The sequence below is a fragment of the Tamandua tetradactyla genome, chromosome X, assembly GCF_023851605.1.
Source record: "Tamandua tetradactyla isolate mTamTet1 chromosome X, mTamTet1.pri, whole genome shotgun sequence".
Taxonomy (NCBI): domain Eukaryota; kingdom Metazoa; phylum Chordata; class Mammalia; order Pilosa; family Myrmecophagidae; genus Tamandua; species Tamandua tetradactyla.
Genome location: NC_135353.1, coordinates 49,731,037 through 49,744,318, shown reverse-complemented (window position 1 = coordinate 49,744,318; position 13,282 = coordinate 49,731,037). Strand labels below are relative to the sequence as shown.

The 13,282-nt window shown below is 33.2% G+C and overlaps 1 protein-coding gene across 2 annotated transcripts in view; it reads right to left on the bottom strand.

Moving 5' to 3' along the window:
• Window positions 1-13,282, bottom strand: part of KLHL13 (kelch like family member 13) — a 353,054-nt gene that overhangs the window by 266,957 nt on the left and 72,815 nt on the right. The window lies entirely within an intron of this gene.

The following is a 13,282-nucleotide window of genomic DNA, read 5'->3' as shown; positions in this document are numbered from 1 at the left end:
GCTTAATTTGCACACAGTTTCTATTTGGGTTGACTGTAAAGCTTTGGTAATTGATACAACATTCTGCATGTAATTGACAGTACATGTAAATGTGATTAAAAGGAGAAATTTTAGGTTGTATATTTGTTACTAGAATAAAAATTAAAAAAAACACACAGGACTATGCAACACAAACACTGAAACCTACTGTAAAGAAAGGACTATAGTTAGTCGTATAATTATAAAATGTTCTTTAATGAATTTTAACAAATGTACCACACTAATGCAAGTGTTAATAATAGGGTGGTATATGAGAACTCTTTATTTTATGCATTTTTTCTCTGTAAACCCACAACTTCTCTAATAAAAATAATGTTTCGTTAAAAGAGGGGATAGGAAAATGTCTGAAACTGTTGAATTGCAATCCAGAAGCTGTGATTCTGGAAGGTGAATGTATAACTATACAGCTTTTACAGTGTGATCATGTGATTGTGAAAACCTTGTGACTGACACTCCCTTATACAGTATATGGACAGACACGTAAGAAAATAAAAATGAAAGATAAATAAATAATAGAGTGGATTAGGAATATGGGATATTTTTGGTGTTCCTTTTAATTTTGTTTTTATTTTTGTTGTTTTGTAGTAATATTCAAAAATCAACTGTGATGATAAGTGCCCAATTATATGATGATACAGTGAACCACTGATTGTATACTTTAGATGATTATATGGTATGTGAATATAACTCAATATAATTGCATTATAAAAAAAGAGGGTCCAACCAGGACCATTCCAGCCAATCCTAAAGAACACCTAGGTAATATATAAGTTTCCGTTCCAGGCACTAGAGTAACTTTCCAGAAACTTACAACCTCCAGATGGGTCCCTGGTCCAGATAAATTCTGAAACCTAGCCCAGCCTCTCCAGAACATCAGATAATTCCATCTCCCTATCCCATATCAGTGACAGACCCTTCCCATATCAGAAATTTAGAATTGCCATAGATCAAAAAACCCCAAAGAGAGGCATGGAAAGATCAAAGGTGATAGCAGAATTATACATACATAGAAGATAGGACTTCACAATTGAAAATGAATGTTGAATCATTAAATTGATATCTCTTTTAGTCTCCAGTACTTTAGAGCAGCTAGAAGTAAAAACCTAAAATTGTGAAATTGTAACCCATGTCAAAGTCTGAAATATGTTCTACAACTAAATGTGGTACTGTGCTTTGAAATTTGTAGCTTTTTTGTATATATGTTATTGTTCACAAAAAAAGAAGGGAAAAAAGTTGATTGTGATGATAAAAAATACTTAATTAAGCTCTCTAGCTTTCTATATTCTGGAGCAGCTAGAAGGATCGTATGGTAGCTAGCCCATGAAAACCCTGGGATCTTTTTTCAAAGACTGTTTTGAAAACTATTACTTTTTTATTTCTTTGCTTTGTATAAATGCTATACTACACAATTTAAAAAGTTAAAAAAAAAAGAGGGGGTAGGGGTGTGATAGGGTTGAGAGCCATATTCAGTAACTTGCAGAGACCTGAACCAGGAGGAGAGCTCAGAAACTGGCCATGAATCTGATCAAAAGGAAAAGGGAGAATGCTCTATATTACTTGTCCTATGATAGTTCAATCAACAGCGTTAAGAAACAATAGCACCAAAATTGGAAGCAAAGTAAAAGTTAATAAAATAGTGGAGAAGTAGATTAAGAAACCCAACAATTAAGGGTGAATATGCAACCAACTCCCGGTAATACTTTTAGACATTACTCAGAAGTAACCATGGAATCAGGGTTGATAAAGGGATCTAAGATAGAAAAAAATATTTGAAGAAGGATTAGTTAAAATTTCAATACTAAAAAAGTATCAAGAAGAAAATTTGACTAATCAAAATTAATTATTTAAATACGGTCTATGACCCAGATTACATGTTCATGATTACAGTAAAACTTAGCTGTACATCAGCTAGTCTGTATATGTACTGAAAATCAAAATAAAGGGGGTTAAGAAGTTAATGAGAATTAATGGTCAAGAGGTCACAATACAAAAGGTTCACTTCAGAAAAAGAAAATCCTATCACCAAAAGCTCCCACCCCCCCCCACCCCCAGCACTAGGCATATGAATGAGGATAACATTAGGGGTGCTGAAGGGAACTACAGGGGACAATTCTTTCAATCCATTAACTCTAAGTGGGCAGTATTTTCCTCAAGCCAGGGTAAGTAACAGGGTTACTTTTAATAGGTACTTTTAAAGCAAAAATGCTGAAATACTTAAAGATGCCTCAATGTTTGATGTTTAAAGTACGCCATGCTGTATCAGTTTGTCCCCTAAATAGAACAGATAGCTTTGAAAGGGAAAACCAAACAAATAATTAAAACAGAATGTATTTCATTCCTCCTTTCATGACCTGAAGGAGAGCAGCAAACTCTTGAATAACATACTCATCCACATCCCCAGTCTTTCTATTTTAAAAGTCATGCATGCTTTTTGTGAAAATATTTTAATTGTAATAACATTTATCCAACACAAAATTTCCAATTTTAACCACTTTCATGTGTACAAATCAGTGATATTGATGACATTCATAATATTGTACTGCTAAATCCACTGTGGTAGACTGAATTACGTACCTCCATTTAGACTAGTTCACACCCATTCCCATGAACCCATTTGTGCTGGTTTGAAAGGATGTATGTTCCCTATAAGCGCCATGTTTTTTTTTTTGTTTTTTTTTTTGTTTTTTTTATAGTTTTTTTTATAAATTAAAAAAAGAATTAACAAAACAATTAGAAATCATTCCATTCTACATGTACAATCAGTAATTCTTAATAACATCACATAGTTGCATATTCATCATTTTAGTACATTTGCATCGATTTAGAAAAAGAAATAAAAAGACAACAGAATAAGAATTAAAACATTAATAGAAAGAAAAAAAAAAACCTATACCTCACATGCAGCTTCATTCAGTGTTTTAACATAATTGCATTACAATTGGGTAGTATTGTGCTGTCCATTTCTGAGTTTTTATATCCAGTCCCGTTGTACAGTCTGTATCCCTTCAGCTCCAATTACCCCTTCTCTCTTTTTTTTTTTTAATTAACGGAAAAAAAGAAATTAACCCAACATTTAGAAATCATACCATTCTACATATGCAATCAGTAATTCTTAACATCATCACATAGATGCATGATCATCATTTCTTAGTACATTTGCATCGGTTTAGAAGAACTAGCAACATAACCGAAAAAGATATAGAATGTTAATATAGAGACAAAAATAAAAGTAATAATAGTAAAGTCAAAACAAAACAAAACAAAAACCCATAGCTCAGATGCAGCTTCATTCAGTGTTTTAACAAGATTACTTTACAATTAGGTATTATTGTGCTGTCCATTTTTGAGTTTTTGTATCTAGTCCTGTTGCACAGTCTGTATCCCTTCAACTCCAATTGTCCATTATCTTACCCTGTTTCTACCTCCTGCTGGACTCTGTTACCAATGACATATTCCAAATTTATTCTCGAATGTCTGTTCACATCAGTGGGACCATACAGTATTTGTCCTTTAGTTTTTGGCTAGACTCACTCAGCATAATGTTCTCTAGGTCCATCCATGTTATTACATGCTTCATAAGTTTATCCTGTCTTAAAGCTGCATAGTATTCCATCATATGTATATACCACAGTTTGTTTAGCCACTCTTCTGTTGATGGAGATTTCGGCTGTTTCCATCTCTTTGCAATTGTAAATAACGCTGCTATAAACATTGGTGTGCAAATGCCCGTTTGTGTCTTTGCCCTTAAGTCCTTTGAGTATATTCCCAGCAATGGTATTGCTGGGTCGTATGGCAATTCTATATATATTCAGCTTTTTGAGGAACCGCCAAACTGCCTTCCACAGTGGTTGCACCATTTGACATTCCCACCAACAGTGGATAAGTGTGCCTCTTTCTCCACATCCTCTCCAGCACTTGTCATTTTCTGTTTTGTTGATAATGGCCATTCTGGTGGGTATAAGATGATATCTCATTGTGGTTTTGATTTGCATTTCTCTAATGGCCAGGGACATTGAGCATCTCTTCATGTGCCTTTTGGCCATTTGTATTTCCTCTTCTGAGAGGTGTCTGTTCAAGTCTTTTTCCCATTTTGTAATTGCATTGGCTGTCTTTTTGTTGTTGAGATGAACAATCTCTTTATAAATTCTGGATACTAGACCTTTATCTGATATATCATTTCCAAATATTGTCTCCCATTGTGTAGGCTGTCTTTCTACTTTCTTGATGAAGTTCTTTGATGCACAAAAGTGTTTAATTTTGAGGAGCTCCCATTTATTTATTTCCTTCTTCAGTGTTCTTGCTTTAGGTTTAAGGTCCATAAAACCGCCTCCAGTTGTAAGATCCATAAGATATCTCCCAACATTTTCCTCTAACTGTTTTATGGTCTTAGACCTAATGTTTAGATCTTTGATCCATTTTGAGTTAACTTTTGTATAGGGTGTGAGAGATGGGTCTTCTTTCATTCCTTTGCATATGGATATCCAGTTCTCTAGGCACCATTTATTGAAGAGACTGTTCTGTCCCAGGTGAGTTGGCTTGACTGCCTTATCAAAGATCAAATGTCCATAGATGAGAGGGTCTATATCTGAGCACTCTATTCGATTCCATTGGTCGATATATCTATCTTTATGCCAATACCATGCTGTTTTGACCACTGTGGTAAGAGCCATGTTTTAATCTAAACCCCATTTCGTAAAGGCAGAATAATCCCTACTCAATACTGTATGTTTGAATCTGTAATTAGATCATCTCCCTGGAGATGTAACCCAATAATTAATGGCTATTAAGCTGGATTGGGGGAAATGTGTCTCCACCCATTTGGGTGGGTCTTGATAAATTTCTGGAGTCCTATAAAAGAAGAAACATTTTGGAGAAAGAAAGAGATTCAGAGAGCAGAGCAGAATGACATAGCTATGAGAAGCAGAGTCTACCAGCCAGCGACCTTTGAGGATGAAGAAGGAAAATGCCTCCTGGGGTGTTTCATGAAACAGGAAGCCAGGAGAAGAAGCTAGCAGATGACACCGTGTTTGCCATGTGCCCTTCCAGGTGAGAGAGGAACCCTGAATGTGTTCACCATGTGCCTTTCCAGATGAGAGAGAAACTGTGACTGTACTCACCATGTACCCTTCCACTTGAGAGAGAAACCCTGAACTTCATTGGCCTTCTTGAACCAAGGTATCTTTCCCTAGATGCTTTAATTTGGACATTTCTATAGACTTGTTTAATTGGGACATTTTCTTGGCCTTAGAACTGTAAACTAGCAACTTACTAAATTCCCCTTTTAAAAGACATTCTGTTTCTGGTATATTGTATTCAGGCAGCTAGCAAACTAGAACACCATTGTAAACAGGACCTTTTGAAGATGTTATTTTTAGTTAAGGTATGGCCAACCAGTTATCAGTTGTTTTAGGAATTACATACTAGCAGTGTTTTTAAATTATTTCAGACTAAGTGTGAAGTAAAAATAAACCAAATAATTATTCATTACAATTTTATTTGCCAAAATCATTTAGGTTGATAGATTATGAGATAAACTATAACCTCAGGTAAAAATCATGAATATTTGAAGGACAGTTTTGTCTGTATCATCAAAGCCATCAATAACAGACAATTTAAATGTGTTTTCTTTAACTAAGACATATAGAATTTATGTTGTAAATATTTGCCTTCAACAATAATTTCTAAAGTACGTATTTTCTGATTTTTCACATTAAATATGTATTTTTAAAAATAACAGTTTTCAAGTGGATAAACACAGAAAGCTTAAAATGTCTTATACTGCGTTAGCCAGTCCTTGCTTTTCTCTTTCTATTTATTGAAACTAAAAAGTAAAGGTCAGCTTTCCTTTTTTTCTCCCAATCCCCAGTTTAATATACATTAGTCTGTAGAATATTTTTTCAAACTGCTATTTTTAAATATCGAGTTATCATTATTACCTTAATGACCTCTGAAAATTCCAGGTGCTTAATGTGATTAACATTAGCTAACTGATATGTCTTACTTCTAGCTCCAGATATGAAGAAATGATTGCCAGATGTTTGACACTTATTCAGTGTATTAAGTATACAAACAAGAAAACAAGCTACACAGCATGGCTACATATTTACTAGATTTTTCCGCAGGTTTTAATTTCTTCATTGGCCATGGATAATAATACCCACATTGCAAAGGGTGATTGTAAGGACAGAATGGAATAACACATGTTAAGTACCTAAACAAGAAGAAACGTAGTAAATGTCAGCCTCCTATCTTCCTTTCCTGACTTGACAACTTTGAATTTTAATAAATTGAAATGAAATTTCTTCTAATATATTTTAATATGAACTATGATCAAAAATTGTAATGCAATTCAAAATTTAATACCTTTTAAATAATTTAAGCATCTATTTTCTTTAATCTACAACTCCTCTCAATTATTGAATCCACCAGACATTTTATGTTCGAATGAACACAACTTTTAAAAGAGAAAAAATTGTGTGTGGTTAGTATACTCAACTAAATTTCTATATGTGTTATATAAGTTTAATTAACAAAAAAAAATGAAGTAAAGAAAAAGAAAAGTCATTCTTTGGTTCCAGTGTGACTCCCTCTGGTTTTGCAATCCCCAACTGAGTTCTGTTTTATTTTTAATACCCTAAGCTATTATCAACAATTTGAAGAGTTGCAGTTCTATGTATTTCAGTATTTTGAAAACCATATTAATTTCAATTCATTTTAAAAGATAAATGTATGACAACCAGCACATTCAGAACTTGAATAAACAGATTTTAGGTATGATCTTAGACCCAATATCCTTCTCACTCTCCGAGAGCTGCACACCATCTTCTACCCACAGAGGTAAATAAACATAGGTTGTACTTTCTGATTCCACCGCCCTTGAAACAACTGACTGGACCAAGAATGGAGCATATCCTATGCTAAATCAATTATACTGTATTTCCTGGGAATAAAGAAGATTTTTAATTATTTCAGACTAAGTTCAAAGTTAAAATGAACCAAATAATTATTCACTTTAATTTTATTTGCCAAAGTCAACAAAATTGGCTAGAAGTAAACAAGGGTCTTGGAGCAGCCTTGTGTACAGACAAGCAGACAGAGAGAGGGATGAAGCAGGATTTTCAAGAATATTGAGGCTTTCTGGCTCCCTATTCAAAGTCCTTTGGGAGGAGGCTTCCTGTCCCTTGGCCTCTACCCCCATAGGCTAGGGCTAGCTCACATGAGTTTCTGTTAATGGGAAGTAAAATCATCTCCAGGAAGACAGGAATAAACAAACACACAAACCCTAAAGGGCAATAGCCCCTCAAGGACAGGGCATAACATCATTTTAGTTTTAACAGATAATAAAATTTTTACCACAACTAAAATAAGTTATGGAAGAGAGAAAAATCTCCAATTTTAAAATAAATTCTTTCTTTGTTCCAATTACTGTTATTTTCTGACAACATAGCTAGTGGTATGATTTAATTTTTTAGTAATAACAAAAATTAAATTATGTAGGGAAAAACTGTGCAGGATTCTTTCTTCAGACTAAAAAAGAGTAAAACCAGTAAATTTAGCACTGGAAGTGGTGGTGATTGTGAGTTCCAATTAAAATAGTTAAGCCATTGTGTTTTCCTAATGATCTGGAGTCACTAGTGAGAAATCTATTAAGTGGGTCATGACAAGCATTAATTTTTCTAAATAGAACTAAACGAAAAAAAGTAGCAGGGGTAAATATTGGTATAAGGATAAGTATTCTTTCATGAAACCTATGTTTCAGCTACACACCCATTTGAGGGTACTAAGTCATAAAGTCAACTATATTTCTAACTGCTGGTCAGGGTCAAAAGAGCTCAAAAGTTACTGTAGAAAATACTAACCAGAGGCAATAGCTCCTAGTATTTCACTTCTATAACATACTTACTCTCTGAGTTAAAACAAATGAAAGTATTCCTTGGAAATACATTTTTAAATTAATGCAAAGCAGATCCCAGATCTAAATGGAAAACGCAAAAACATAAAACTTCTATAAGAAAAGATAGGAGAAAATCGTCAGGATCTTAGATTAGGCAAAGTTCTCCTATCTATTACAAAACGCATGATCCAGGAAGGGAAAAATTGATAAATTACATTTTATCAAAGTTAAAAGCATTTGCTTTGCAAAAGAAATAATAAAAGAATGAAATGACAAGCCACAAACTAGGAGAAAACATTTGAAAACCATATATCTGATAAAAAACCTGTAGCCAGAATTTATAAAGAATTACAACATAACAGAAAAAGCAAATACTCCGATTTTTAAAAATAGGCAACAGATCTGAACAGACACTTCAACCAAAGATATACAGATGAGTAATACAAAAATGAAAAGATGCTCAACATCATTTGTCATTAGGTACCTGCAGGTTAAAATTAAAATGAGATAATGTTTAACCACTTGGAAGACACTTAGGTAGTTTTAATAGTTCCTCAGTACAATATTATTTACATTACATTTAACATTATTATTTACATATCTTTACACACATATATAAGACTATTGATTGTATCCAGTCTTCTGATCGTGAAATTAAAAGGTATTTGCTTTATTTTTTATAGACTGCCTAATTGTTCTACCATACTAATACCCATATTAAGAATAAATGTGCTAAAAAAATTAAAATAAGTGAGCTTAATTATCAGCCCACCCCCTAGACATATATGGACAGCATTTCTTTTTTAAAAGTCTCATTTTTTCTATTTATCGTTCCAGATATTTAACTACTGAGGTAGAGACTTTTCTTATTCTTGTCATATTTCCTTTCCTGTGAGTTTACTATTTCAATCATTTGCCCATTTGTCTTTTTCTTCTTCTCATTTTTAAAATATTTTTATCAGCGCCATTGTAGGTTTACAGAAAAATCATGTACAAAGTACAAATTTCCAATATATCCCCCCTTAACACACATGGTTTCCGCTACTATTTTACATTACTATTTTACATTACAGTGGTAACTTTGTTACACTTGCTGAAATAATATAATTATACTCTTAACTATACTCCATAGTATACGTAAGAACTCACTCTTTGTGTTCCATAGTTCAACAGGTTTTCATAATTTTTATTCTGCTAAAATATATACAATATAAACTCTTCCATTTTAACCACTTTCAAGTATACAAATCAGTCGTATTAATTACATTCACAATAGAGTGCTACCTCAGGACCATATATTAACAAAACCTTTACATGATGCCAAACAGAAATTGTGCCAGTTGAGGATTAATCCCCATGTGCTATGCACACCCATGCCATGGGCAATCTGTATTCTAATTTATGACTCTGGATTTGCAAATTCTAATTTTTCCATATAAGTGAGATTATACAATATTTGTTCTTTAGTATTTGGCTTATTACACTCAAAATGACATCTTTAAGGTTCATCCATATTGTAATGAGCATGAGAACTTCATTCCTTTTTTATGGACAAATGATATTCCATTGTATGTACATACCACATTTTCTTTATCCATTTACCTGATCACAGACATTTGAGTTGCTTCTTCCTTTTGGTTCTTGTTAATAATGCTGCCATGAAAATTGTTTTCGATTCCTTTAGGTGTATATCTAGAAGTGGGACTGACAGGTCATACAGGACTTCTATACTTAACTTTCCGAGGAACTTCCAAACTGTCTTCTACAAGGGCTGCACAATTTAACATTCCCACCAACAATGTATGACAGTTCCCATTTCTCCACATCCTCTCCAACTCTAGTTATTTTCTGTTTTTCCAATGGAAATCATTCTAGTGGTTATGAAATGGCATCTCACTGTAGTGTGATTTGCATTTCCCTAATGGCTAATAATGTTGAGCATCTTTTCATGTGCTTATTGGCCATTTGTATATTTTCTTTGGAGAAAATTCCCTTCAAGTGCCTTGCCCATTTTTAAGTAAGATTGTCTTTGTGTTGCTGAGTTGCAGCAATTCTCTACATATTCCAGATAGTGAACCCATGGCAAATATATGATTTCGAAATATTTTCTGCCATTCTGTAGGTTGCCTTTTCAACTTTCTTGATAATGTACTTTAATGCTCAGAAGATTTAATTCTGATGAACTGCCATTTTCAGGCATACCTCAGAGATACAGTGGGTTTGGTACCAGGCCACCACAATAAAATGAATATCACAATAAAGTGAGTTACACAACTTTTTTTTTGTTTCCCAGTGAATAAAAAGTTAAGTGTGCAATAGCATTATGTCTAAAAAGAATTGTACATAATTAAAATATGACACAGAGACAGTGAGCACATGATGCTGGAAAAATGGTACCAAGAGACTTGATCAGTGCAGGTTTGCTTTAAACATTCATTTTTTTAAAAATGCAATAATCTATAAACTGCAATAAAGTGAAATGCAATAAACTAGGAATATTATAGTTTTTGTACTTATACATAAGTCTTTAATCTATTTTGAGTTAATTTTGTATATGATGTGAAGGAAAAATCCACTTTCATTCTTTTGCATGTGGATGTCTAGTTATACCAGCACAATTTGATGAAGAGCATATTCTTTCCAGTATATTCTGATATCCATATACCAGTATATTCTGGTATACTGCGTTTTCATTTTCATATTCCTCAACATATTTCCTAATTTACCTTATGAGATCTTCTTTGACACACAGATGGATTGTACATAGTACACTTGTTAAAAATCAATAGGTGATACATGTAAGGGTTTAATTCTGAACTCTCAGTTTGATTCCAATGCTCTATATCTATCCTTCTGCCAATATCACTCTGTTTTGATTACTATGGCTTTCTACCATATTTTGATTACTGTGGCTTTCTAATAAATTTGAAATCAGAAAGCATATGTTCTCCAAGTTTTTTCTTCTTTTTCAAGATGGTTTAGTTGCTTGGGGCTACTTAAACTTCCTTACGAATTTGATGATTGGTGTTTCTATTTCTGCAAAGAAACTGTTGAAATATTGATTGGGATTGTATTAAATCTATAAATTGCTTTAGGCAGAACTGACATCCTAACAATGTTCAGTCATCCAATCCAAGAACACTGATGTAACTTCCATTTATTTAGAACTTCTTTAATTTATTAAAGCAATGTTTTGTAGTTTTCCATGTACACGTCCTTTATATCCCTGCTTAGAGTTATTCCTAGATATTTGATTCTTTTACTTGCCATTGCAAATGGAATTTTTTCTTCATTTCTACTTCATATTATTCGTTACTGGTATATAGAAACATCATCAATTTTGCATGTTGATCTTGAACCCTCCATTTTCTTACATTTGTTTAAGTATTCTAGTAGCTTTGTTGTACATTTCAGGATTTAAAGATAAAGGTTCATATCATCATCAGACAGAGAAAGTTTTACTCCTTCTTTTCCAATTGGATGCATTTTATATTCTTTTTCTTGCCTAATTTCTCTTCCTAAAACTTTGAGTACACTGCTGAATAACACCAATAATAGTGAGCATCCTTATCTTTCACCACTGCATGATGTTAGCTGTGAGTTTGACACATACACCCTTTATCATGTTGAGGAAGTTTCCTCTTATTCCTAGTTTTCTGAGTGTTTTTATCAAGGGATATTTGATGCCTTATCTGCATCAACTGAGATGATCATGTGGGTTTTCCTCCATTCTCTCAATGTGGTGAATTACATTAATCAATTTCCTTATGTTGAACTACCCTGCAAACCTGGGATAACCCACTTGATCATGGTATATAATTCTTTTAATGTGCTGATGGATTTGGTTTGCTAGTATTTTATCGAGAATTTTTCATCTATATTCATAAGGAATATTGATCTGTAATTTTCATGTCTTGTATCTTCACCTGGCTTTGGTATTAGGGTGAGGGTGGCTTCATAGAATGTATTAGGAAGAGTTCCCTCCTCTTTAATTTTTTAGAATAATTTGAGCAGGATTGGTGTGAATTAATCGGTAATGTTTGGTAAATTTACCAGTGCAGTCCTGGACTGTACTTTGGAGGTAGTTTGTGTTTTTCTAGGAATTTGTACATTTCACCTAGGTTATCTAATTTGTTGGCATTCAATAGGATCCTATAATAATCCTTTTCATTTCTGTGGAGCTGGTAGTAATATCCCCCCTTTTTATTTCTGATGTTAGTTATTTGTGCCCGCTCTCTTTTTGTCAGCCTAGGTAAAGGTTTGTCAATGTTATTGCTATTTTCAACGAATAAATTTTTGTTTCATTGATTCCATTTTAAAATTATTTCTCTATTTCCTTTACAGCCACTGTAATCTTTGTTATTTCTTTCCATCTGATCCCTTTGGATTTAGTTTGCTTTCTTTCTCTTGTTCCTCTAGGAGTGAGGTTAGGTCACTGACATGAGATCATTCTTTTTTCAATGTAAGCATTTAGAACTATAAACTCCTCCCTTAACAGTGCCTTTGCTGTATACCGTATGTTCTGGTATACTGTGTTTTCATTTTAATTTTCCTCAACATATTTCCTAATTTACCTTATGAGATCTTCTTTGACACAAAGATTGCACAAAAGTATATTGTTTCATTTCCACATATTGTGAATTTTCCAGTTCTACTGCTTTTATTAATTTCTAGCCTCATGGTCAGAAAGATACATTTAATTATTTCAATGTTTGTAAGTTTATTGACACTTGTTTTGTGAACTAATATATTGTCTTATCTAAAGAATGATCCATGTGCACTAAAGAAGAATGTGTATACTGCTGTTGTTGGGTGAAGTGTTCTACTTATATATGTTAGGTCTAGTCAGTTTATAGTATCATCACAATCTTCTATTTCTTTATTGACATTCTGCCTAAATGTTCTATATATTATTGAGAGTGGTATACTGAAGTCTCCTAATATTCAGGAAGAACTATTTGTACCTTCAAATCTGTTACTGTATGCTTCATATATTTTGGGGCTCTGCTGTTAAGTATACATATATTTATAATTGTTATGTCTTATTGTTGAATTGGCCCCTTTATCAGCATAATAGTGTCCCTCCTGTCCATTGTAACAGTTTTTGCAAAGTCTATTTTATCTGATATTTGTTAAGCTAGCCCAGCTGTCATTTGATCACTATTTGCATGTGGTAATGTTTTCATCCTTTAACTTTCAACCAACTTGTGTCTTTGAAATTAAGGTGAGTCTCTTGTAAACAGCATACAGTTGGTTCATGATTTTTATCAATTCTGCCCATCTCTGAGTTATGACTGGAGTTTTATCCATTTACATCTAAAACAACTACTGATCATGGAGAACTTTCTT